We start from the raw sequence: 26,732 nt of genomic DNA, 5'->3' as shown, positions 1-26,732 counted from the left end.
GACACCGTGGAGTTCTGTAGTTTGATAGGTGGTGCCACCCGCGCCGCCTGCAGAATGGCGTCCCTGTCTCGGAAATTAAACAGGCTGGCCAGGACGGGCCTCGGAGGCGCTCCCACCTTCGGACGCCCTCCCGGTACCCTATGTGCTCGCTCCACCGAGAAAAACGCTGAGAGGCTCCGGGGCTGCAACTTGGATTTGATCAGTTCTTCGACATATAGGTCCATGGCTGGGTGCCCCTCACTTTCGGGAATCCCAATAATGCGCACATTATTGCGACGAGAACGCCCTTCCTGGTCATCCAACCGGGCCGCCATACTTTTGTTCTCTGACTCCAACTGCGACACCCTCTGCAGAAGGCCTTTCGAGTCCTTTACCAGAGTCTCCGTTACCTGCTCCACCTCCGCAACCCTGGCGGACATTTTCTGGAAGTCCGCACGGAGCAGGGACACGTCCGTAGAAATCGTCCCCACCGTTGATTGTACCTGTGTTAAGGTCGCCATAATGTCCTCCAGTGTCACCTTCGGTGCGTCGGTGGTCGCCGCCATCTTCTCCTCGCGGCCGCTGCGGTCGGACACCGCGGGGTCTTTGGCATAGGCGAATTTATCGAGCTTGCCTTGATGGTGCCCCTTGGTTCCCTTCCCACTCATGGCGCGGATAGATGATGCCTCTCAAAGGACCCTCCCGCAGCCCAGCGGGGAGTCGACACACCAGGGCTCTTCAGGCCGGGCACGAACCCCTCAGGCAGCCCAGGGAGCGCGCTTCGTTTCAGGTCGTCCCCCAAGGGGTGGTGCGGATCAGCCGGGCCGGCTGCACGCCTCAGTGGGGCCCGGCACAGGGCAGGGTCGCAGTCCTCGATGCGCCCCACCGGTCCCCACAAGCAGCGCAGGCTCGAGGAAGCCCTTTCGGCATCCGGTACCAGCCCTCCAAGTGCGGGCGAGACCCTCCGGAGAAGTAGCGGAGCTCACGCCTCAGCCCCGGCGCCCCGGGCAGGTTCGTCGTTGCGGGTCGATCGAAGTCAGCAGACCCGATTACGCCTCCCTCACTGGAGCACTCGCCTCATCTCAGCCCAGGCTGCCTCCGGTAGCGCCGCCGTCAGCAGTTGCGTGTAGGTGCCCAGCCTCCGTCCCCGCCTCCGGGTCAGGCCGGTCCGGTCACGCCGCGCCCGGGGTCATCCCACCACTCGAGGCCCCGGTCGCACACGCCGAACCAGGCCGCAAAGTTACGGATCTTGCCGCTTCCGTCCCAGACGTCTGAGGGACTCGGGAGTTGGATCCGGTAGCGCCGCCGTGTGTCCGCCTCCGTTTCTGGACCTGTGGGATCGGATCAGTGTGCGGATGAATGACGGATGAGCGGGGAGTCGATCTCTTCCCCGGAGCCCAACTAGGCTGCGGCCATCTCGCTTGGCTGCAAGCCACGCCCCTTTCAATTAATTTTTATTGAGATTTTAAATCATCCAAACTCATTATAACAGTACAGTTATATCAGAATTCCCAATACAGTGCAATCAATCAGAATGACAATACAGTAAGTACAAGTTTACCTTAACTCGACCAATCACCAAACGACCTGCCTGACTTCAAAATGGAGGTTGCAAGGCAGCGTGATAGTCAAACCTACTAACGGTGAGAACCAGAAGCTGCTAATGCACTATTGCACACACCTCTAACTGAGTGCTGTGCCTTACGCCCGCCTTTCATCCTATACAAACGTATATATTGCTGGAGAAACCTTACAACAAGCTTCAACAGGGAAGCAGGGCCTGCCTACCAGTGACATTTTACACATTCTGAAATAAAGATTTTTTTCAAATTCAAACTAATGATAGTCTAGGAATGATACTCCTCAAATTGTAGTACTGCTGACTATACAGTCATCAATTGAAAGCGTCATCACTGTGTTATTATGCTGTAGCACCAATCCTGAAAAGAGCAATACTACCAGTCGCTACCTCACCATGAGGCCCACTATACCGAGCAACATCAATGGCTATTAGACCTCTTACTATATCCAGCAACCATTCTCAATCACATCAAAATAGCTGAAAAAGTGTCCAAAGCTAATATCAAACTATCAAAAGCCGAACCAACACTACCTGAGTCACCGATCAAGGGCAAATCAGATATCAACAGCACTATGAACATGATATTTAAAAAAATGGCGGATGAACATGACCTTGCAAAATCAACAGAATCGACTTAATGCAACTAGAGATGACAGTGATTAGAGCAGACATAAAACCTATAAATAATACAACAGCAGAAACGGAATGCAGAATTAGCTCAGTCGAAGATACCTCTGCTCTAACATCTAACAAGAATTAAAATCGAGTATCAACTTGAACAATGTAGAGACAGCGCAGTCACTTGCACTTTTGCTCGCTTCCCGAGCACAAAATGTGCTGCTAATTGAACCAGGCATATTTAACTGTGAAAATTTCTGCTTTTGTTGAAAGCTCTGACTTTTAAAACTTTACACTGTATAAATTTTGATGTGGCGGGAGGGATGAATCGAACCCTGAGTGGGGGGGTTTGACCATCTTGTGGAGTGAGCTGTCTAGTTGTCAATCCTGGGATCCTTAAGAAGGGATGCTGCGTGAAAACGCAGCGGAAGCGCACAGCGGGCACGCCACTGGCGCGCCTAAGGCAAGCCCGTCTGCGCCCATGAGCATCCCAGAGGCGGCCAGCGCCGGCCATGCTGCCGGTCGGCCCTATGTACTGAGATCCCCACTAAGCTACAGTAGAGCAGAACTGCTTGACATAGGTAAGTGTCTGAACTGATTCAGATCATTCTGCTGCTAATACCTTGCCTTGCACACTACTGGGGATTAGCTCCTTTTTCAATTGCATTTTAATTGTTTTTTGGCAGATAGGATTGTGGTGTTATACTGTGTATAATTTTATATTTGTGCTCCTTATTACATTGTGAGACCCCTCGCCCCCCCAGCCTCGCACTTTTGCACCTTAGAAGCTTTTCTCACCACTTCGGTGATTCCTTCGACGCCCGCCCGCCATTTTTGGGTGTAGACGCTGACACCACGCTCTGTGTGTCAGCGGTCTAGTCTTTGCCAGTCCCCTCAGCCACACCCTATTTAGGCTCATCACTATGCAAGCGCGCAGCGATCGCGCGCAGCGGCGCGCCGGAGGTGCGCCAGAGGAAAGCCCGTCTGGGCCCGTCCGGGCCAGGACAGGCTTAGGGCCAGGATCCTTGGCTCTTACTACAGAAAAGCGACTGAAATATTCTCGGGAGGAAATTATGTCGCTGCGCGCCCCTAAAAAAGTAGCATGTAAGTACATTCACAAGGGAGTTAAACCCTTTACTGCATGTAGGAGCTGTAAGGTGATACAAGCTGACAGGGGCAAGAACACTCTGTCAATGGCCCTGTTAAATTGTAGATCTCTGCCCTGCCATGCGCTAGAGATCAACTTCCTGATACAGGACCATGACTTGGACATTCTGTTTTTGACAGAAACCTGGATTACGGCCAGTTCAGGTGCGGACATGGTTCGCGCCCTCCCCCCAGGTTTTCTTATATACAATCTGGATAGACCCCTGGGCCGAGGGGGAGGCATAGCCATCATACATAGAGATGTGTTTGTGTGCAGGGCTCAGAACAGTGAGACACAGGATTGTGAAAGCTGTAAGTTCTCCCTGCGGACCTCCCCTACCGTCACAGTTTCAGGTGTTCTGATATATCGATCTCCAGGGGCCCTGGGTGGCTTCATTAGCTCCCTTATGGAAACAGTCACGCTGCTGGCCTCCTCTACCACCAACTTTATGGTGCTGGGGGATTTAAATCTCCATTTTAGAGCCTTCAGACTTAATAGCTGCAGATTTGTGCTGTGACTTGAAAGCATACAACCTGAACTTAAGCAATCTAGGTACCTCTCACATTAAGGGTCACCTTCTCGATCCTATCTTTGCAAACGTCCCGCACCTAGAGGTTCTGTCCGCCTTTCCCTTACCATGGTCAGATCATTTCTTGATACCTATGACCCTGCAATGTGACCCAAGGTCCGTTCTGTCCCCTAGAGTCTATTCCTTGGAAAGGGCTTGGTCTAAACTCTCAGTTGAAAGTTGGACTGCACAGCTTGAGAGTTCATGCCCTCCCTTGGCCGCTGACCCGGCAATGGCCGATTTGGTTTTCGATCAGTGGGTGACCAACTCCTTAGCCACTCTCTTTTTCGGCAAAATGGCATCTAAGAGTGGGAATAGAACGGGCTCGGCCCCATGGTACACACCAGAATTGCGAACCCTGAGGAGAGGATGCAAGAAGCTGGAGAGGACCTGGAGAAGGGACTGGGGGGTGGCCAGTCGGGAGGAATATCGCGCAGCAATTAGGATGTACAAAAATGCCCTGCGCGGTGCTAAGGCCCAATTTTTTGAGGTAAAAATAAAGAACGCGTCCAACTCTTCTAGAGAGACCTTTAAAGTGGTTAAGGAGCTCCTCAAAGTCCCTGAGCCACCAGTCATCCATGATAATCCCGCTGAGAAGTGCAGGGAAGTCGCGGACTACTTCCATCTGAAAATAGAGAATATTTTATCTCTGTTACCTCGGGCTTCACAGAGCACTGACTCAATGAGCCAAGGAAGAGTAGTACATGCTCTACTGGATTCGTTTGACCCGATATCAGAGTTGGAAGTCATAAAGGAGCTTAGCTCTATGAAGAGCGGCTCTTCAGGGGACCCTGCCCCGATGAGGTTTCTGAAACAGGTGGCATCTGTCATTGCGGCCCCGGTCATGAACCTCATCAATATATCCCTTACTCAGGGTGTGGTGCCACCGGGCTGGAAAAGAGCTGTTGTAAAGGCTCTCCTGAAAAAACCTAGTCTGGATCCATCGGACTTGGCAAACTTCAGGCCCATCTCTCTGCTGCCGGGACTTGGTAAGATCGCAGAAAGGCTGGTTAACCATCAACTCTCCGGCTTTCTGGAGTCCAACGGTCTGCTACGAGAGACTCAAACCGGCTTTCGACCGGGTCATGGCACCGACACCGCCCTATTGGCAGTTGTGGACGAAGCATGAAGCATTCTGGATTCAGGAGGGTCAGTGGCAGTGATCCTCCTGGACCTCAGTGCAGCATTCGACACTGTTAACCACCAAGTGTTGATCCAACGGCTGTCTAATGCGGGGTTGAGAGGCGTGGCGCTGCAGTGGCTTCGCTCTTTCCTTACTGGCCGGACTTATCAGGTCTGGGAGGGCAGCGAGCGGTCTTCACCAATCCCCCTCCAGTGTGGGGTGTCACAAGGCTCCTCTTTGAGCCCCACATTGTTTAATGTGTACATGGCCCCCCTGGAGGATGTGGTGTCGCGATTTGGGATAAAAATCGTCAGCTACACCGATGATACTCAGCTGGTGGTGGCTCTTTCCCAATTGGTGAAGAATCCGGATGTACTGCATCAATGCATGTCCCAGGTGTATACCTGGATGTGCGAATCCGCGCTGAAACTGAACGGTTCAAAAACCGAAATTATGTTGCTGGGGCATAAGGCTCCCTCACTCCCTCTGTCTAGCTGGCCTAGCTGCCTGGGGGATCTCCCCTGCCCCAAGCAGGAGATCAAGAGCTTGGGAGTCTGGTTGGAGCAGGATCTTTCTTTTAAGACCCAGGCGAAGAAAACGGCAGGGACTTGCTTTGGGCTTCTTCGCTCTGCCCACAAAGTCCTGCCCCTTCTTCCTCCCACCTCAAGGAAGTTACTCATTCAGGGGTTGATTATATCAAGGCTAGATTATTGTAATGCGATCTTCCTTGGCGCCCCGGAAGCAACGTTGAGGAAGCTCCAGCAAGTACAAAACGCCGCGGCCAGGTTACTGACCAACGTGCCTAGGAGACAGTCGGCTAGACCAGCCTTGAAGACCTTGCACTGGCTCCCTGTGCGGGAGAGGCTCAAGTTCAAGTCTCTCTGAATAGCACACAAAATCCTGCAGGGTAAAGGCCTCCCCATTCTAAGGAAGTTAGTGGTGCCCTATAAAGCCTCCAGAGCCTTGCGCTCCGACCAGAAATTCCTACTCCAGGTTCCTAGGGTGTGTAAGGCCCGTACGGGTGGCAGAAAATTTGCGGTCCACACAGCCACCCTTTGGAACGCGCTCCCGCTGGAGCTGCGTTCAGAAATTGGCACTCTTCGCTTCCGGAAGCTGTTGAAATCCTACTTATTTCCTCTGTGATGTGTCTGATGAGGTCTTGGCCAGAGTGTGTCTGAATAAGCGCTGGGATGCCAGAGGGTAACTACGCACTATAGAAGACTGATTACAATTACAATTACAACTGCTGCTCCCACTCTATTCTTAATCCCGAGGCGAACATAATTGATTGCAAACATTGTCATTGGGTATCCAACCCCTCCCATATGATGATTAATGAGGGAGTGAGGTCAGGAACATTTCTATCATCCACCTGGATCAGCCTTTTGGAGAGGGCGGCCAGCTTAAGACCCTGCTGCTGAACACCCGGTCCGTTAAAAAACACGAGCTATCACTCTATGACCTCCTGCGGGATAATAACCCCGATTTAATGGGATTAACGGAAACGTGGTTTAATGAAAGCTCTAATCCTACTATTACAAGTGCCATTCCCCCAGGCCACAGGATTATTAGAAAGGATCTGTTAAAGGGCAGAGGGGCGTCGTTGCCATAATTTTCAGAAATACCTTTTCGTGCTCCATTTTACCCACTGAGGAAGCAGAGGGGGCTGAAGGCCTCGGGTTTCTTTTTGTGGTGTCTACACCTCAATCTGTCGTGGGCATACTAATCTATAGGCCCCCTGGCCCAGCTGGAAAGTTTATCGAGTCGATCAGTCACGTTATCTCCCCTATTGCCATCAAATACAAGCATTGTTTGGTACTTGTAAACTTTAATATCCATATGGACAAATTTGGCGAACCGGAGCCTATTAGGATGCTGGAATCTCTAGATATTTTCAAACTGGCCCCTTACATCTACCTTCCCACCCACGAGAAGGGTCACATCTTAGATCAGATTTTCTCCAATGTTAGAATAGGAATTGATGCACCTTTCCCATTAGTGTGGACTGATCATCTTCTCTTAGGTTTTAGAATCCACAAGGAGTCATGTTGTCCGCGCTCCTACGGCAAGCCCCACCTTTATATTTTTAGATCTTTCAACTACATTACTCCAGATGCTATGAACGCCGCTCTTAGGCAGCACCCTATTCCCTGCAGTGTCAATCTGGAGACGGACGTGCTCAGCCTCGAGATTTGGCTGGACCACGGTTCCTTGGAGTTGGCCCCCCCACTATGCGTGGCCGTGCCTCTGCCCTTTGGTTTACAGAAGCTCTTAGGAAGTGCAAAAGTGCCTGCAAACGCTTGGAGAAAGTGTGGCACATTAATTTTAACCCTGGGGACAAAGCTAGTTATAAACAGGCCCTGAACGATCATTATAAAAAAATCCATGAGGGAAAGAAACAGTTTTTCACTTCCAAAATTGAGTCAGCAGGGAACAAAAGCGAGGAAATCTTTAATATTGTGAAAGATTTTGCCTCCCCTAGGTAGGATGGCCGTTTTCTCCCAAGAATGAGTGGATCAATCATCTGGCGGGGTACTTTCACAATAAAATCAGAATTATTCAAAACTCTTTCGAGACTACGCCTTTGGTCGAATGAAGTAATCATAGTGCCAGCATCTCCGGCCTCACCCAGTTTCCTCCGATCTCCGTGGAGAAATCACTGGAGATAATGAAAATTCTTAAGTCAAGCTCCTCTACAGATCCCTGCCCAGCCAAGGTACTGTCCTCTATAGCAGGGATTATTAATCCAGTGGTCAACCGGATTTTGAATACTTCTTTGCTAAAAGGGCAGGTTCTGGATAGATGGAAAGACGCCAAAATCCTCCCTGTACTTAAGAAGCCTGCCACTGATCCTGCGGTGGCCTCAAACTACAGGCCAATATCTCTACTACCCTTCTTTTCCAAAGTTTTGGAAAAATGTGTGAATTTTATTTTCACTGAATATGTCGAGGCTAACCATGCCAGTCGGGCTTCAGAGCTAATTTTAGCACCAAAACGGCCCTATTGAAGGTCTCCAAAGCCATCAAAGAGATATTGGACAAAAGGGGAAAAGCAGTGTTGATACGGTTGGACCTCTCCGCGGCCTTTGACACCGTGCCCCACGACCGGCTCTTACAGAGACTCCATGAGTGCAGCGTTGGGGGCACGGTGCTCAAGTGTTTTTCGTCCTTTGTAAGTGACCGCCAGCAAACTATTTGGTCCCTCCCCTTTGCGGCCCCATTCCTGCTATGAAGGTGGGGGTTCCGCAAGGATCCATTCTGAGCCTATCACTCTTTAATGTCTATATGGCTCCCCTCGAGCTGCTAGCCGAGTCACATGGCACTAAAATAGTATCATATGATACTCAACTGCTGTTTACCTGCGAGAAGGGCACTGATTTCAGAGGTGGAGAAATCAATATTTGCCTGACGGGGGTCTTCTCCTGGCTGAATCGGAACCAATTAAAGTGTAACCCAGAGAAATCCAAGATCATTTTCTTTGGCCAACCTCCTTATGAAGTATGGCAGTGGTGGCTGCAAGAAAGGTTCCCCCCCCCCCCCCTCCCGGAAGCTTCAGTAAGCACAGCACTGTAAAGAACTTGGGGGTCAAGTCAGATGCCCAACTATCAATGAAAGCCCAGATACAAACTGTGACCGGCACCTGCTTTGGCCTCCTAAAAATGTTAAAGAAAGTTCTTCCCCTGCTACCGGTTGCGCAAACAAAATTAATAGTCCAGTCACTGATCGTGTCAAGGCTTGATTACGTCAACGTCATGTACCTTGGCCTACCGGAGTACTTATTAAATCATCTGCAGGTGGTCCAGAATGTGGCAGCTAGGGGCTATTCTCATGGTTTGGCCCAGAGCATGAATGTCCACACATCTGAAGTCCCTGCACTAGCTACCGGTTCAAAGAAGGATTCAATTTAAAGCTTTGGTCCTGGCTCTCAGGGCTTTCCATGACACGGGCACTATCTATATCAGGAATAGGATTCAGCATTATGTGCCCCAAGTCCTTCACAACAACTTCTGATGTCAATTCCTAAGTTTTTCCTCGTCCGACTACACGTAAGCTCTTTCCAAGTGCTGGCCTCCCGATTATGGGACTGCCTGCTTCTGCCTCTCAGGCAGGTCCAGGATCTGCTCTCTTTTAGGAAACTGTTAAAAACCTGGCTGTTCCAGCAGTAACAGTCTACAGTGCTTGTCCAATACAGGATGGTCTTCTGTCATGTGGTCCTTAGCGCCGGGACACTCTGCGGAGTAGCTGTGCGCTTTACAAGTACCTATTTACAGAAAGGCATAGCGGAGCTGGAGGACCGCAATAGAAGAGGCAAGCTAATGATTTTTGGGATCCCTGAAGGCAGCAAAGACTCAGACGGCTCACGCATAACATTTCTAAAAACAACTGTCTCCTACAGGTCACCAACATAAAATCCAACAAAGAATTAGAAATGGAAAGGGCCCACTATGTCCCATCATTCAAACTCCTAAACAAAAATATCACAAGACTTATCGCCCGCAAGCCACTTCGATACCAACACACTGAAGCAATACTGGCTTACATGTTCAAGAACAACCACATCAACTGAATGGTCTCAAAATTCATACATCGCAAGGTTACTTTAGAACAACAGTGGATACCAGAAATGACTTCCTGGCTCTCCGGGATTGTCTAAAAATATGAGACTACAATTCGCTTTTGCAGACCCAGCAAAACTGAAAGTTATGGTAAGGGGAAAATACCATATCTTCGAGGACCACAAAGACTTATCAAACTTTCTAGACGAGATTGAAGATCATGAGATGGAAACCTCACGTCCCTACTCCAACAAGAGGAAAACATAAATAATTTTTACTACTAACAAGATTTTGTTTTCCATTGCTGAACTGTGCCTGATTTAAACAGTGGATATACGATCTAGATATGTACAAAATATCACTTAGAGTCTTACGCCTAAAGTCCATTCATCCACACCAGATGACAGCTGAGAACACAATGCACATGCAATATCCAAAATGTTTTGTTACTGCCAGGATATGTGTTTCCTCGTATATTATGAATCATAAGTCAATTGTAATACCTGAGTTGTCTTATTAAGGTTACACTGTTAAACAAAAAGTTCAAAATCGTTATTTACAACCGAGTTCATCCTAGTTCCACAAACTCACTGAACCAGGTTCACGTGCTTTATAAACAACTGTTGCAAAACGTACTCCTTACCCAACATAACCAATTTATAGCTACCTATATGCTGTTATAGCACACACAGAGACAGTTCCAGGCACCATTTGCACTATGTTATCTTCTCAATTGCTGATGGAAAGACGGTCTTCTCTGTTGCTTCCTCAATGTCGATGTTCTTGGGGTGGGGTGGGGTGGGACAGGAGGTTGGGAACAGAGTACTTTTATCTTTCTGTTGTTTTTCTGTTTACAGCATAGGGTATTTACTTTTTCACTCCTTTCCTATTCACTAACATCTGTGTAGAAGGTGTCAACCAGTACTCAAATATACGCTCCTACCTAACTTTAAACAAGCTGCTAATTGTTTCCTGCCCCTATTACAAAACCTGACAGTGGAATAGCATACTACAATGTCAGTACTCACTCCAAACTCAGACTTGTCTCCTGTATCTGCCCCACTTGACAGGAGACCACAAATATATTCAATTGCCTAGCCTCATTATTCTTATCCTTTTTAGCATACCAACACTACATACACGGACATGGCAATTCCCACACTCCGGATGACATTAATATTGTCTCCATGAATTTCAAAGGGTTAATTCACTCAATTTAAAAGATTCAAAATACCTAACTACCTTTTAAAAAACAAACGAGACACTATGACACTGCAAGAAATTAAATATTCACACAAAGAAACCAATATCTTTAGAAATAATTGGATCTAAGAAGTCACCTGCTGTCCCACAACACACAAGAACATGTCATCACACTAGTTTAAAAAAATATAAAACTTGACTCCCATACTACCGATATAGAAGGTAGATGGATATTATCTCATTTAAGTAGAGGTGATTTGAAAATTCATGTATCAAACATATATGGCCCCATTACTGATGACCCATCCTTCTGTAACACCAGCTTGGACAACATCAGCCAGTTACCATCTATTAAGCTAATTATCTAGTGAGTGACTTTAATCTACCGTTAGACACACGCCTTGATCGCAAATCTAGCTGTAAATATCACCCTCCTAAAGCTCATAAAGTACTACAGAAGCTTTGCGCCAAACACAACCTGAAAGATAACTGGAGACTCCAACACCCAGACTCTAGGGATTACACCTTCTTCTCTGCAGATTTCTTCACCAAAATTTGATTACATCCTTATCTTGGGAGCTTATACTCAACTAACATTAATCCAAGAATAAGCGACTTTCAGGTACAAACCCAAAAGCCCAAACAAAATTATGGAGGTTTAACAACAACATTCTATCTAAAAAAATGGAAAATATTAAAGAAACTCAACCCATATATCATAAAACACCTCTCTGCATGTGTCTATTCAGACATTCTGACAAACTATTTAGCATAAAAGTGAAGATTAAGAAAACTATTAGGTCTTTATTAGCTCAAGTAGAAGAAATAAAACTCGAAATATTACATATTAAAAACCAAGACAAAGCTAGCCTCTCTCTCCTCACGAACAAAAAAATATGAGCATAATAAAATTTTAAGCGATAAAGCTGGAGTATGGATCAATAGACTTAAAAGACTTAAATTATGTGAGGCCAACAAAGCTGGAAAACTACTAGCTTCATATCTCAAACATAAACAAGACTTTAAAAAAATGTTATTGCCCTTAAAGACGAAAAGAAAACCGTCCAAACGAACCCCCAAAAAATCCTAGGTATTTTTAAACAATTTTTTGAAGACCTATATTCTAATGACCATTAAGTTTCCCTGGTGCAGTGTACAAATTATCTAAAAAACATAGACTTGCCACAACTATCAAAGGAGGAAAAAGTGACCCTACATAAACCAATCACAATAGAAGAAATCACAGAAGCAATTAATACCCTAAAAGTAGATAAAGCACCAGGTTCCAATAAGACTTTCTACCTCTCTTTCCAACTGACTCTAAAAGAACTGCTTGATCATTTCTCAACAACCGGCACTATTAGTGGCGCAACAGCGGAAGCCACCATTGTTGTAATCCCTAAGGATGGGAAAGACACCCTACTAACAAAAAACTACAGACCAATATCACTTATTAACCTTGATTGCAAACTGTACGCAAACATTCTTCCAAAAACGAGCCGATCCGTTTCTATCACATTTATTAGGAACTACACAAGTCGAATTTCTGAAAAAGCTAACGTGCAATTACAATACTCGCCTCTTCTGCCATGTCTTGGAGTAGGGAAAATCCTCAACTTCAGCCACAGTAGCTTAACGCTGAGAACGCGTTTCATAAAGTCTCTTGGACATTCCCTAAAGAATCTCTACATGCTTTCCATCTGGGAGATAACTTTATAAGAATGATCATGGCCCTATATAGTAACCCTAGAGCAAGAAGTAGAGCAAGTGGATTAGTTGCACAATCCTTTAAGCTAGAAAAAGGCACAAGACAGGGATGCACATTATCCCCCTCCCTTTTCCTACTTGCTCTTGGATCACTTCTCCTAGCTATACAGAACAACAATAACATATACAGTTAATTTCAACAGTACAGCAGCAAAGCTTTCAGCCTATGCAGATGACATATTAATAGTTACTAAAAATGTCAATACATCCATCAAGACCCTAATGGATTTGCTTGAATCATTCTTGTCAGTATTTAGCTATACACTGAATAGAGACAAATCAGAGGTTAAGTCACTAAAACCCTTAGGAACAAAAGAAATATCAGGAGACTCGGGTCTAGCATGGCAACCTCATTACCTCAAATATCTCGGTATCAAGATTGGATCAGACCTATTGGAGGCAATCACTCATAACGAAACCATCACCTTAAAGAAAACATCAGAGCTTCTTGAAAAATGGAGACCTAAATGTATCACTTGGCGGGGACGTAATGAAACCATCAAAATGATGGTAACACCCATAATTAACTAACTAATCAACAATGATCCCATTGTTGTTATCTGACGACTTTCAACATAACTACAAAAATCAATGGGGGGAGCGAGAAGCAGAGAATAAAGGAGCTCCTATTCAGCTTCCCAAAAGAACATCACAAATCGTCAAGAGGAGTGGGAGAACACAGTGTCTAATGGAAGAGTCTCCCTAGATAATATTGGGACCATCAACAGCTAGTTTCGGTCAGTGGCATGTTATCCCCACTGACGTGCTAATAACCAATAGCATCATCATCGGGCCTACACTCTGCAGAGAGGAAGAGACTCAGAGTGCAGAGACGGTGTGGGATCCAGGACAAAAGATACTGTGGTTTAAAATTACCTCCTGCCCCAAAAGTGGATGGATTTATTAAAATTGGGGCAGGGGTAAGGTTAAAAAGCGGTAAGATGTGTTTAGGGAAGAGCTAGATATCCCTCACATCTGCATAAAAGTATGGTCAATATGTTTCGGCCTACTTGCGCCCATAATTTTTGATGGCTTTTGCCAGGACAGTGGAATTTTTGGAACCCTGTTGTTAGTCAGTTGGGATACTCTCCCCTGGCCAGTTATGTCACAAAGGTATTCACTTCGTGGACGTTTTGAGAATACAATGTCCTCCCATGAAACAGAAACGAACAGTAAAGCATACATTTATTCATTGTTACTGTTCTTATTGACACCATTATGTTATATCCTAATATACTGGCGGACCGTAGTTCTTGGCAAGGGCAGCATGTATGCAGCCTTTGTTCACCTTAAGTCAGCCTTTGACCTGGTCTCTCGTAATAAACTTTGGGTGGTGTTACAGGAGCTGGGTATGCCCAAGGACCTGCTCTCCCTTATTGCCCGCCTTCATGAGAAAACTTTTGCTCAAATATGTTGGGGCTCGCAGGGGAATGTAACTAATTATTTTTCAATAGAGAAGGGAGTGCGCCAAGGATGTGTTATGGCGCCCACATCATTCTTCCTTTTTATCAATGGAATTGCCAGATTTTTATCTACCGTCCCTACTGATGCACCAGTTTTGGCAGGCAAAAAGATTCCAATTTTAAAGTTTGCAGACCACACACTCATTATCTAAAAAAAACCCTAGTGGGTTACAGCGCGCGTTGATACTTTCTGAATACTTTTGCTCCTTACGAGGTTTAAAAATTAACTTAGCAAAGACTAAGTTCATGACTTTTAAACAGCAGAGAACATTTAGGGGAGAAATAATTTTGGATGGGACACTGTAAGAACAGGTAGACGCATTTACCTACCAAGGAATCATCTTACAGAAGGAATTACGTTGGAGACATCACATTGACAATATGACATTGAAACACCGTCAATTAGCTGGTGCTCTATACAATCAATTCAAAACTTCACTGACAAAGCCAGTCAATCCGGTGCTACAGATTTACAATACGTAAGTAGTGAGTTTGGTCTTATATGGGGCCGAACTTTGGGGTTTTGAGAAACTCACCCAGCTAGCCATTGCAGAAAATAGATTCCTTCGAATGATTACCAGCCTACCATGAAGCACTCCAGTGCTACCGTTGTTAAACGACTTAGGCAGGAAAGCACTGGTGGACGTAGCTAGGTTACGCCCTATCTTTTAATGGCGTAGAATCTGGTCCACCCCTGAACTGGCAACTTACGCAGATGGTCTTAGGGATATTATCAAGGCCGATCATTTTCATAAAATTAGTTGGCAACAAGATGTTAGAGATTCCTTGACCAACATGGGTTTGCCGAATTTGTGGGAAACCCCATCCAGTACCCAGTTTCCATCAAACGATGTTATAAAGGAAAGATACTGGGCTCTGGTTGCTCAAAATAATCTTAGGAAAAGTGATAGCACAACGTTGACGGGGGCTTTTTAACATTCAAACCCTGGCCAAGCCTTGAGCATTATTGGGACGTAATACCAAAACCCTCTGATCGTAAACTGCATTTTCAGTTTAGAGTGGGTTTCTTTCCATTAAAGTCTTTCAAAGTAAAATGGGCTATATCAGGTGAGAGTAACTGTCCCATTTGCGCTGATCTTTAAAAAACCTACTCACATATATTGTTTGTTTGCCCAGCCTATGCTGGCCCCCGTAAAGCATGGCATGGCTCGGGCTGACTTGCAGGAATCTGGGTACCAGACAAAGTAGCATTGCCTTGAGAATCTTGCGCACTTATCCATTTTTTTTTTTAACATACTTTATTGATGACTTCAACAGTTTTGAAATGTAATAGTTATTCTACAGAGACAGTCTTTTGCTTTTATATTAAGAACATTATACATATGACTTATACTGGCTATGTGTGTCATTTCTTGAACGATAAAATCGAAGATAAGGATCTCCAATGGCGTCGTGAACATCAATACAATGTGATCTGACAATATAAAATCGACAATAGAAGACAACTACATTCCAATCAACAAGGGAACTTCATTAAACCATCCCCTCTCCCCCTCCCTAACCCACCCTCTCCCCACTCCTGGTCAATCGTGTTGTGGTTTCACCAACTATCTCTCTGCGGCGTTATGATAAAGACCTCAAAGAGTAGCATTGCCCTCGGGTTAGCAAAGCTGAGTGTCTGGGTTACGAAACCTATCATGAAAGGGTCTTATAGGAATCCTGCGTGCTACTGGGGTGGGATATTCTGCGGGGGTAGTAGATCGAGTGACTCCAGCTTAAGCAACATAGCCTCCCAGTCCATCGAGATGGGTTGTTTCCTGAGCCCCCTATCCTCTTCCCTGCGAAGCACTGCACCCTCTGCCCTCCCCCACTGAATCATGTCACTCTGCCACGTGGATACCGACGGGCTCCTAGGAGACTTCCATCGCATGGTAATAGCTCTCACTGCCATGATAAGGGCCAGGTCTACAAACCGCAACTGCACTTTCTGCACTTTTGTGCGTCTACGGAGGCCTGCGAGACAATATAATGCGTCTTCCGGGACAGGGAGTCTAGTGACTGCGCTCAAGGCATCTCGAACCCCTACCCAATAGTCACTAAGGCAGGGACAGGACCATAACATATGTAGGAGGTCTGCCTCTTCCCCCCCTACAGCGGGGGCAATGATGTGGGGATTCTGGAAATATACGATGAATCCTCTCAGGGGTAAGGTATGCTCTATGGAGGATCATCATCTGTATAAACTTCAGCCTTGCGTTACGTGATACTTTTTTGGGGTGTTCGACCACATTGCGCACTGATCCATCACCCTGTTATGCAATCCTGGTAGCCAAATTCTTGAGTTGGATGTGGACCATTAGAGCACATATTTTGTCTGTGAATTGATGTACCTGGAGTACGTTTATTACGTGGACGTGACGCTGGCACCTTATTCCTTGAGCTTTGGCCATTTCTTAAAGTTTTGGATGCTCTTGTTTTAATCGCTTGTATTCTCCCTGTTGCTGCCTTTTATCTTATGAACTTGTCTTCTTAAAGAATCAGGATTCATTATTTCTCTCATTCGATTGTTTGTACTTGTTTTTACGACTATTTAAAAAAAACTATGTTTTATGCTTAATAATTTAATCTTCTGTAACAATGCTTTTATGACATGTATAGTCGAATAAAGCTAAAGCTTGATAGCATCAATTTAGCTTAGTGAACCTGATTACTAAACATATCATTTAAAGTATACATCACCATTTGTGAGTACAAGGCACAATTTACAGTGAGGACTCTAAAAAAACGACTTCTGAATACAGAGAATACTAAAAGTATTGCTGTTAAGATATGCACGTGATCAATTATATTGTTCCTACTGTTCTAGTGTATGGGATACGGAAACATTCGTGAATACCGGTTCTCACACAAGTACAAAAACTGCCAAAAACCATGCATTATCATGGCCAGGATCAGTGTGCCTATCGCTTTAAAAGCACATGGTCCCGTCTACTGTGTAATAAGAGGCATCCTGTAATTGTACGTACCAGTACGCATTATTTTTTATAGTCCTGGCTTTACCTTATAGCTGGTAGAGGGAGCCTCATGTGAGTAAGGAGGCTCTATTATCACCCTCCCTAATGGATACACAAGAGTGTACGGGAATAAAAGTGTGATGTAAACTAAGGGTCTATCACGGGTCTCAAAACATGCAAAACACTAAATACCTTGAATGAAATACGGCAGGGCTCCATAGGCTGAGGAGAGTGGTGTAATGGCTGTGCTCCTTAGGCAGAAAAGATTAGATTAAAAGTTTTTGTCAAAAGGAACAATCGCATACAGCGAAAAAACACAGTGTTTTAAAATAAGAAATTGGTTTGCAGGGGAAGGGGGTCTTACTATTAGCGCTGATTCTCCGTTAGTGACTGGTCCCTTCCATCTTCCATATTGGTGGGTGGGAAAGCCACAGCTCTTTTATCCTTGGTATAAGGGGGAAAGATTGATTGTTACTGGTGTCGGAGTCAGTGAGTGTAGATACTGAAGTAAGACTAAACAATCAGAGCATGGTCTGAGAGAATTGCTCCCTAGTTATTATCATCAGAGGGCAGTATGTGTAGAACTGCACGCTAAAGTTGTGCAGATCATAATGATATGAAAATGTATAGATCACGAGGGCACGTGAAAAAAATCGGTATTCAAGTGATCTACAAGACATTGATATAATGTGATTCTAAAAATCAGGAGTCACAAGATTGTGCTATTAACAATAAAACATCCGATAGTTTTAAATTATTTTTGTCTCTAGTATACAGCAAGGAATTATTGCACTCATGGTGCCTGACACCATGAGTGTAATAATTCTAGGTATTGTCCTAGATCAAGGCTGCTTAAGTCAAGGGGATTCTTGTCGAAGGTCTCAACTGTGTTTCTACAGGAACGCCACGGAACTGCAGTAGAAATCCACAACTTCCCCCCAACCACCTCCTGCGCCTATATAAAACAGGCTACAACAGGTAATCAGGGGAAGAGGGGTAACAAAACAAGGAAGGGATGGGAAGACACTCCTCCGTGACACCCAGGAACTGTGAAGAGACTTCACAACCAGGAGACTTCTGGAAACGATCCAAACTAGGCAAACAAAGCTAAAGACAAGTGGAACATATTTAGAAAACAAATACCACCAACACTTATAATTACATGACTCTCAGCAGTGAGAGATATACCTATTTCCCTTTTAAGACCAGAAATGTGGAGGAGGTTCAGAATGAGGTCAGGTCTAAGTAATGCTGCAATATAAAGAACATTTTTTTCAGGAAATGCATACATACCTCTTAACGTTTTCCATATGTCCCTTTCTCTATGATTGCCCACCTGCAATAATTCTTGCAACTTCTTTCCCTGAATATTAATAACTGAAGATAATATAACATAAGCTCAGGTGAAGTTCAGCACCAATGGAGGAAGCTATAGGTGCTCAGCAGGGTACCAGAAACACTGGTTGTAAAATGCAATTGTAAATTCAAAACAAATACAGTAAATAAAGAAAGCAGCGCAGAGCGCTGAATACCATAACCACGGATAACTATTGTTTCTATTCTCCTTCTTAACAGGTTTCCAGGATTTCAGGATACAAACTTCATGAAAAACAGGGACTAACACCCCGATGAGGAACCAGGACGCCGACGACGCGGAAGTGAGGGGCCGTGACGCACCGGAAGTGACGAACTCAGGTACGGGAATACTGGAACGCGATGGACTCTCGCTCGAGAAAGGCAGGGTTTTAACTGCTCTGCCTATCCCTACTTATGCGCGTCTAACGGGAGTATCTCGGCAAATGTCAGGAGTGCGGGGGAAGTCTCGGCAGTTCGTAGGCTTCTGACCCGACAATCATGACAATTCTATTCTCTTGGCATGATAGAAGTGCTTATATATCAAAGCATATTGTGTTGCGCTTTGCCTAAGTGTGGGGAAGTGGCTAGTCCAATTACCATGGTGTGGCAAGGTAGTTAATGTATTTTATGTGGTGTGGCAAGGTCATGACACTAATGGAGTAATAGATGCCTTGTTTTATCTTCATTGGATGACTTGTGCCCATGGGATATTGTCATTAAGTCCCTTATTGAATGTGTCCAGATGATAAATCCAACGTTATTCCTTTTGTAGCAAGTTCCTATCAGCATGCATATCAGTGTGGTCCAGGGTTTCAAGTACCACCCATTTCAAGTCATTTGCAGAATGTCCAATGGTTAGAAAATGACTACTCATCTTTGTCGTCGATATTTTTCCTATGCTCACCAACGCGAGTGTTCACCTTTCTACATTTCATGCCAAGGTAACGCAGTTTGCGAGGACACGTGATCATATATATAACATGGGAGCTACTGTAATTTGCGTGTTTTCTCAGGGTCCACTTGAGATCTGGTTTCAAATGAATTGCTTTTGTGGCTGTGGTCAAATGGCAGACTGAGCAGGACCCACAGGGATAGTGGCCCATGACTGGGGAAAGACCCCATGTGGTGGAAATGGCTTTGTTCTTTATCTCCATCTTCCTGGGTGGTGTATGTATCAGATGGTCTTGAAAAATGTTCCTGTCTTACAAGCAAAGCAGGGCCTTTTCCAATTGAAAGCTCCTGAGTTGATATTTTCCAATTTCGGTCTACCAATTTCTTAAGGTGGTTTGAGGCTGCACTGAATGTGGTTACACAAGTCAAAACGTCTTGGTTAGGGGGTTGTTCCTTTTCTTGTAAGAGGATTTCTCCATGCTGGTTTCTGTCTCGTTTGTAACATCTGGCAATAATTTGAGAAGGATAATCCCTGGACTCCAGTTTGTTGAAGTCTCTGTTGTCACCGAAATTTCACTGTATGCCTAAGAATTGACTATACAGTAAGTTTTATTTTAATGGGTGTGGGTGAAAGCTATTAAACAGTAGTTGGTTATTTCTATCTGTTGGCTTGTAATAGGTCTTGGTGCCGAGTCAGGCGCCCCCAGAGAAAATCGTAATGTCAAGAAACTACGTTGACTTGCTTACATTGTTTGTGAATTTGAGGTAGCAAAACTGTGTTTTCAGCCATGTCAAAAAATCCTGTGCAGTCTACTCGTCGCCATCCCATATAATCAGGATGTCATCTATAAAACGTTTCCATAATGTAATCCTTTGTTGATATGGGTTGATGTCAGACAAGATATTTGTTTCCTCAAAGTGACTGACGTACAGTCCGGCCAGGCTCAGAGCAAAGGTGCTGATCATCGATGTTCCATGAATTTGGAGATACAAGGTGTTATCAAAATAGTTATCTGTCAGAGCAATCCTGCAGCATTCTAAAATAAAATGCCTAGTGGCTCAGTGATGCCAACTTGCTTGAAAATGGATTTGTTCAATTGTATATAGAGTTGCGCTCTTATTATAGAGACCAATCAGAAGATTCCTTCTGGATCAAAAGTTGGGCCCTAAAGCACCCTTAAAACATATAGTATTTTTTTAATACGTGGGCGTCTGTTGTACTAATGGTTTGAGAAAGAAGTCCATGAATTGTGAGAGGGGTAAAGGATGGAGCCAATCCTGGACATAAAGGTGCAGCCTTGTGGAGAGTGCCTGTCTTTGTGCTTTTTCAGAAGCAAATAAAAATATGGCAGTTTTAGTTCTTTGCACAGGTCAAAGTCTGCCTCTGTCTTAGAAATCCATCCTCCCATTCTGCTTCTTTGACCCTGTTTCTAATGACCCTTTTGAGTTTTTTTGTGGGATCTTGTGTCGTGATCTTATAATATCTGGCGTCATTCAATAGATCTGTGCACAGTCTTTCATAAACGCCCTTTTTGAGTAAGACAATTCCACCGCCTTTATCTGCGGTTTCACCACCAGATTGTGATCGTCTGTAAGTGCCCACAAGGCCTTCTATTTTGTCGTCGTCATGTTGTGGAACGTTTTCAACTTTGAAGCATCCAAGGTTTCAATTTCTTTTAAAATGGCTTGCTCAAAGGTTAATATCTCCACTGGAACCATGGTGTTAGGAGAGCAAAGGTGGACCTGGTCAGTACATCGTTGTCTCCTTCTTCAGTGGTAATTTTTTGCATCATTGAAGGGTTAAAACAGCAAAACTCTGCCATTTCTCGATGAAGACAGAATTTATTAAAAGTGGGTTTTGGAACGACTCCCAGCCCTTTATTCAGGACAGAGATTTGCTAGATTAAATATCAGCGACTGCTGTTGGTTATCTCTGGGTTCTGTTCTTTAGTCTTGCTTCTTGTCACTATTCTTGTTTTGGTATCTTCTGACCAGACCTCTTACTCACTCTTTGCTGATTTTGGCCTATGCTTAAAAAAGGCCGTCTCTGCATAGGTGGAAAATGAGATGGTTATTCTCCTTTATAGGGATTCATCTATCCCCAAAGTGCTGGGGGAAGGGTTGAAAATATGGAGTAGGTTGGTTATTAAAGAATAGTTCTTACCAAGGTTGTTGCCTGCCATGGCCTCTTCCTCTGTTCTGTTCCTAAATCTGCATAACTCTGGTCTAGTCACCACTGCACCAATACCTTGAGTCGCAGGAACTGCCTCCTGAGGCGTTGTAATCTGTAAGGTCCGCTTCGCGATCTTTTGGTGTTGTAGTTCTCTTTGATGTTTGGGTAAATATTTTCCTGGGGAAAAGGTTTCAGGTCCTTACCTTACTTCTGTATCTTGCTTTGCGTAAGGAAAACTTTCATCTTGGTCATGTCTTTATTTAGTACATCAAGTTTCTTTTTAAAGACAGACAAGTGCACCATGGTCTTGAGTTTGCATTTGCTGATCATGATCTTTATAGTAAGTGCCTCAGAGAGTCTTGAGTCCATCTTAATTATTAAGACCAGCCAGTCTCATGTACATCACCACGATATTGATGCCTAGTCTTTTTTGAAAACCATGTCTGCCAGGAAGATGTGTGGGACATTATTCACCCAGAGTCCTCTGAGTGCTGCGTTGAGAGGCAAGAATTCAGCCATCATTACTCCGTTGATAACGGACTTAACCTGTTCTTTAATTCCATCAAGGAATCCCAGTCTTCAGTCTGGGCTATAGCCTGTATGGCACTTAAGTCATTGGGAAATGTTGGACCAGAAATTATAGAGCTAACTTCCTCATCTGTATAGGTAAGTCCAAAATTCATTGCCATATTTACACTGACCAAGTATACAAAATGCAATGAAAAAATTAAATACTGGAGATTACCTATTTTATCTTGACTTATAATTCTCAGTATCCAACAAGGAGATCATGTCCTCTTACCCTCCAATGGGTTTAAACTGCGCTTGGGAGTAGTAATGATACCACTTAGAAACAAAAAATCTCCCACAGCTGTGCGCTACTGTAGTAACTGTAAAACACAACGGGGGACACAGAAGCAGAGAATAAAGTGTCTCCCACTCAGCGTCCAAAAAAAAATCACCATCCATCAAGAGGAGTTGGACAACACAGTGTCAAATGGAAGAGTCTCTAAAAAATATCAGGACCCTCAACAACTAGGTTCGGTCAGCAGCATGTTATCCCCACTGGCGTACTAATAACCGATAGCGTCATCATCGGGTCTACCCTCCGCGGGAAGGAAGAGTCTCAAAGTGCAGGGACGGTGTGGGGTCCGTGACAGAAGATACTGTGGTTTAAAACTACCTCCTGTCCCAAAAGTGGATGAATTTATTACAATTGGAGCCGGGTAAGGTTAAAAAGAGAGTGGGATGAGTTTAGGGAAAAGCTAGATATACCTCCCATCTACATAAATGTATGGTCAAGATGTTTCACCCTTCTTGCGCCCATAAGGGTCGATGGCTGTCATCTGGACAGTGGAATTTCAGATCCCTGTTGTTAGTCAGTTGGGATACTTTCCCCAGGCCAGCTATGTCGCAAGTGTATTCACTTTGTGCAGGTTTTTGAGAATACAATGTCCTACCCTGAAACAGAAACCCACAGTAGAGCATACATTCATTCACTGTTACTGTTCTTATTGACACCATCATGTGCATCAATATAGCTTTGTGAACCCGATTACTACACATATAATTTAAAGTCTATAAAGTATACATCACCATTTGTGTGTACAGGGCACAGTGTACATTGAGGACTCTAAAAAACTACTTGTGGATACCAAGAATACTAAAAGACCTGTGTATTAATGTTAAGATATGCATGTGATAGACTTTAAATATGTTTAGCAACCGGGTTCACTAAGCAACATTGATGCACATAATAGTGAGCTTCTTTTTGCTGGTGCCATGGGTGTTTCCCTTGGTTCTCATGTGATTTGGTTCTTTCCATTGTCGTATACCGGCGATGGTCGGACAGCTGCCCCATGGGCACCGTGTTTCTGATGTGGTGATGTTTGGAACTGAAAAGGGGCCTCCATTGGCCAGCAGGCTGTTGGCTGCGATTGGGACCACAAGGTACGAAGGAATGTTGGTCCGGGGTCAGAGGTCCGAGAGTGGGGTCCGTTTGATCTGGTTATTGGAACCCGTCCCAATTGTACTTTGGTGAGGGGACCTGGGTGCCTGCTTTTATGCACTGGATGAGGAGCCATCCTGCCCCCTCGTCAGACTGCCCTCCCCCGGGGCATGACCAGCCTACCCCGCCCCGGGGATCAGCAGCACCATAGGCCCTAGGCTCCTGCAGGCACCAAATGGTGGACTCCCGATCGGCACAACATACAGCAACCCTGAGTTTGTCGGTCCGCAAGTAAAGAAATGGAATTCCTAATACTGTCTTACTAGTCTTTATTTTGAAATGTGTATTGAAGTGTGTGAAGTGTATGTTCTGCATTGGAGGTTTGAATCTATGTATGGGGAGTTTGTGACTGTGTAGAGGCATTGCCACCCCAGACAGTTGCCCCTCCCTGCTGAGGTCCTTGTTGGGCTGGGGGTCCCTGTCTGTTGCTGCTGTTGCCATGTGTTTGACCAATCACCTGTTCCCTGCAGTGGCTGTCTGACCTCCCTGAGGCAGAGCATATGATGCATTCGGGTTACCTTGGGCTTGGTTTTGAGGATGGGGATTCTGCAGGGAAAGACCCAAATTTACTGATCTCAGCTCGTGATAACCCTTTAAGCAGCATCAGCCCACCATATGGCCCATCAGTGACAATAATAACATTCTCTGAGTTCTGGCTGCTGACAACCTCCCCGATCTCTGCCGTTGTAACTGGGTTAAAACCCTGTGGGATGTTGCCGTGGAGCCCTCTTCAAGATAGGTGCCATTTGTATGCCAGCATGGCCCCCTCAATAGCGGTCTTTTTCAATTTGTGCGGGACCAACGTGTCAGTGTCTCTTTGTGCTTGCTCCTGCCTCTTCCTAGTGGGCTTTTGTGTGTGTGTGGGGAGGGGGTCCGTGTACCTGTCTACCCTTCCCAGGCTGAGTCCCTTCCCATGTGATTGACCGGGACGCTTCCTTGGGGTGGTTTTCTAGTTGCTCTACGTGCCAAGTTTCCTAGGGTGGTTACGCACCTGGGTACCGCATTCAGCAACATGAAGTGGGCTTCAGGTGTGTGGAACGCACCACATAGTGCCAGGCAACCACGTCTGCACCACCTCTTTACACATGGAAGTGCCATGGTGGTGATAGGGGTTAAGCTAAGTGATCTTGGGGGCACTCCGGCTGTTGCCCCTATGCACCTTGGCCCTGCTTCCCACCCAATCTCAGGGGAGGCCAGCAGGCATGCACATCGCAGTCCCTACTCCCTTCCTCCTTGCATTCCCTGTTGGTTTTCAGGGTTCTCATGTTTTTTTGGCAGCTTCAACAAGGAGGTGGTGTGTGCAACATGCTCACTGCTGGGCTGACCTGCATAATTCGAAGAAACTCCCTGTATATTCCATGATTGCCTCAGTGAAGGGGGTCTGGTTGGCTGGTACTGTCCTTGCCTGTATAGATTCAATGCAGGAACGCTTCGTTGGACTGAGTTCTAGGAATGGAGCTCCAAGGGAGAAGCAGGTTATGGTTCTGTTGCCGGCAAACTGAATAGGTATTTCTAGCTTGGTCATTAGGTCTCATCCTAAGATATTAGTCTGGATGAGTGAAAGTAAAGTAACTGTTCCCTCGTCCTATTCTCCCTTATCTCCATCTCAAGGGGTTCTGAGATGGGGATCCTGGCCACTGTACCCGAGACTCCTTATATAGTTGCAGTGTATTTTGATATGGGGACTAGGCATGACCTTGTCTCCTCTCGTGTTCCCCAGGAAATAATATGGTGCCTTGTTCACAAGCACCAAGACCACTGGATCTTCCTCTGATCAGCCCGGGGTGGACAGTAGGATGTGGGTGCTTCTGGGTGTTTTGTCGGTTTCTGACATAGGCTTCCTATTTTCCCCCTGGTGTGCTGGGCTGACCCTGTAGCTTCACTCTCTGGTCAGATCGCTCCTCATTCTTGCCAGTCATATCACTGTCAAGAACCACTATGAATCTCCATGTCCCCCAACTGTGCTCTCCTGAACCAGTGGGAGTGCATTTTCCCTGCATCGCAGGGATTTGATGAGTCGAGGGCGATGGACGGGGGTTTGAGCTTCAGGAGCACTAGCACTGGACAGAGATGATGCTGGGATTGCCTGGGCCTGGTGACCTGTTGGCCTCCCTCGTCTAGATCGAGTAGTTTGATGTTCGGTGAGGGTCACCCAGGCTCCCTCAGCCAGTGGATTGGGATACCAGCGCCTTGAGACCCTTACGGGTGAGTAGTGCCCTCTATGAATCCCCTGATCGATTGATGGAACCTAATGCGGGGATGGCAGGCATTGGAGAGAGCACCTCCATATGGTGGAGGAGGTATGGATGCCCTGTTTGCGGGTTCTAGGACAGGATTGTTAGTCTGAGCCTCCTCAAAGATAGCCCATAGTTTTAGCAGAGCCTCTCTCCTGGTCTTTTTTTGTCCTACATATTTTGTCCGAATGTGTGTTCTTGTGTGTTCGATTATGTTGGTGTCAAAGGTTCCCCTCAGTGGCCAGAGGAACATGAGTGCCTTAGTGTGCGCGTGCCATTTGTGGCAATACTTGGTACGTTTTTTGATCTGTGAGGGGGGACCTAGTTTGCATGTGCTTTAGCAGCGACTCCATGATAGCTGGGAACTTTTTAAAGGGCCGATATGCTCTAACTTCCCTGGATTAATTAATATTAGATCTACTCTGATTGCTGGGGAGACAAATATACAGGGATTACTAGTTTTAACTACTTCTACGGGCTCAATATTATTTATATAAATGCATCAGGATAGACATTAAACACAAATAAAAACAATGCATATGAAGGATCTCAAACTGATAGAATGTGCAATGGTTAGTTCAAAACGTGAATTCAGCAGAAAAACAGCAGATATGGAAAAACGATTGTAAGAATGAGAGAAAAACAGAAGATATGGAAAAGCGATCGTGAGAAACAGCAGTGATGGAAAAATTATTGTAAGAATTAGCGGCGCTTTCATTAACATTAAGTTATAAACAAAACACAACACTCAAGACAAGACGTGCAATTGCAACAATTTACTAGTACCACAACATCAAGAATGGAGCAATTAATAACCAGAATGAAGAAAGAGAGAAGGAGAAAACTTACAGAGAAAATATTATGAATTTGTCAAAATAAATATCTTAGCCCGCTCTTTAGCACATGCTACTCGATGAAGAAGGGAGGCTTTGCGCAGCACACAAGACTAAGTGAGGCCAATAGTCTGTCAATATCGGTTCAGAGACAAAGATAACAGTTTACGCGGAAACAAGGAACAGCATGACAATCACAAGCCATTCTTCACCTACGGACAAGCTACATCTAATCTCCAAGGTCCAAATTTTCCCTA

General features: G+C 45.3%; 1 long non-coding RNA gene across 1 annotated transcript in view; it reads right to left on the bottom strand.

Moving 5' to 3' along the window:
• LOC146811236 (uncharacterized) overlaps positions 1-26,732 on the bottom strand; it is a 124,693-nt gene that overhangs the window by 43,572 nt on the left and 54,389 nt on the right. The gene's annotated exons all lie outside the window — the stretch shown is intronic.

Source organism: Triturus cristatus, chromosome 7, assembly GCF_964204655.1.
Source record: "Triturus cristatus chromosome 7, aTriCri1.1, whole genome shotgun sequence".
Taxonomy (NCBI): domain Eukaryota; kingdom Metazoa; phylum Chordata; class Amphibia; order Caudata; family Salamandridae; genus Triturus; species Triturus cristatus.
This window is presented reverse-complemented; position numbering and strand designations above follow the sequence as displayed.